General features: G+C 41.9%; 1 long non-coding RNA gene across 1 annotated transcript in view; it reads left to right on the forward strand.

Annotated features, from left to right (window-relative positions):
• Positions 1-6: 6 nt before the first annotated feature.
• The window catches only part of LOC109293478, a 7,583-nt gene continuing 5,792 nt past the window's right edge, over positions 7-1,797 (forward strand). The window contains exon 1 of the long non-coding RNA XR_002096325.1: positions 7-1,600. This is a non-coding gene — a long non-coding RNA (uncharacterized LOC109293478). The remainder of the gene's footprint in view (positions 1,601-1,797) is intronic.

Consider the following 1,797-nt stretch of genomic DNA (forward strand, 5'->3'; position numbering starts at 1 on the left):
ATTGCCTCATCTGATACTGGGAAACATGGGTCCTGTGGATCCCCACAAATTCATTGTGATGACTTGTAAAAGAAGGGCACAGTGCAGGCTGGAGTAGGGCAATGCTAGTTTCTGTTCATATGTTACTAAAATGCATCCCTGCTGCTGTGTGATTGTAGGGGTGCATTACAGGGTATGAAATAAGGGAAAAGAATGCAACAAACCATGGCCTTAATCCAGCCAAAGCCTCACTCTTCTCAACAGCAGCAATTTTCATTTGCACTTTTCATTATACTCATCTGATATATTCTAAAAATATTTCATATCAAGTCAATGAAATCTGCCCTGAAGACACCTTCAACAGGTACTCTCTTGAGGGTGCCCCATTTCAAAGTGTCCATGATTTTTCTGTATGATCTTAAACTAAGGAATCACATCTTTCTTTGTTTTTCTTTTGTTGCCTGTGCCTTGAATGGTTGTTAAAGATAAGTTTCGTTCTTGGCTTTTTGCAGTTAGAGAGATTAGTGATCAAATATTTTAATGAAGTAGAAAAATATCCTTAGATTGAAATTTTTTTTTTCCTTTTTATGGTTTGGTGGAGGGTCTGGATAAGTCAAAGTAGTTATTTATTATTTGTACATCACCAGCAGCATGCTGGATGCTTTAACATACCATAGTAAGTTTATTATTTTGTGTAGACTTGGAAGTTACTGACCCAGTTGTGGAATTGGGTCTCGGTTGCATCTTACTGAAGCGTTGGATGGTGTGCAATAGGATGGAGACGTACACTGGTGTAGCAGTTTCTTCGTACTGCATGTTGCAGAGGGCAGCCTTGAGCAGAGGGAAGGGGGGAAGAGTCTAGTAGTACCTGTCCCTTTCTGAAAAAAAAAAAATCTGGGAATCGCACCCTTTTGCCTTCTGGGATATTCAAACTTCTTTATTAAATCCCATCTCTTTCCAACAATTCTTCCAGCAACACACCCTCCTAAATCAAAGGAAGAAACCATTCATAACTCCTCGTGAGTGAGCACCAGAATAGTAGCCCATGTGGCTTTCCACAAGCACTTTAAATTAATTTCTCAGGGGCCATTTAACATGTTGGATGACAGTAGTACAATAATCCTGGGAGCCAAGATGCTCCTACCTCTTAAAGAAGTGCTAGGGGTTGAGCTTTGTGTAATGGCTGTAGAGTCGGTTTTGTGCTGTTTCAGGACCTGAGCATCGTTGTGGCTTGTGACTGGATGAGCTCTCGCCAAGAACTCGATCGTATCAGGAAGGGTCCGTTCTTCGAAGAAAAGATGGCTCTGATTTGAAACGGCAGTGGAGAGAATAATTGGTGCCACCTCTGAAATTTTGTTTTCTCTCAGTTCCTTTGTTGAACTAATGTGGCCAAGAGTCGTGATGCTTACACATGGGTTAAACATTGGATTTGCTTTGGGTATTCAGTGGGATTCTGGCACTGTTATGATAATATGCTGCTTTATGTATGCTTCTAATAGTTGTTTCAAGACCTGGGTAGTACCAGAAGGTGTCTGCAAATAACAAGAAATTGGAGATGTGGGAGGGATTGAGAAACTCCTGCAACAAAGGCGGGGCTGGGATGAGTTTGCCCAGGCTGGAGGTGGTGGTGAAGAAAAGGGATTTAAAATGGAACTTTTGGAGACCTGAATCCTGGCAAGATGCACAGTACAGGGTGAGGCACAGGCTTTCATACAAGGCAGATTGGCACAAGAGCAAATTTGCAGAGCAAATTTCTGTTCCCACCTGTATCACTCACTTTGTGCACAAGGGGTTTGACTCTGTATCACTGGGAATCTT

The sequence above is a fragment of the Gavialis gangeticus genome, unplaced genomic scaffold, assembly GCF_001723915.1.
Source record: "Gavialis gangeticus isolate Ggan-Ray unplaced genomic scaffold, GavGan_comp1, whole genome shotgun sequence".
NCBI classification, from domain to species: domain Eukaryota; kingdom Metazoa; phylum Chordata; order Crocodylia; family Gavialidae; genus Gavialis; species Gavialis gangeticus.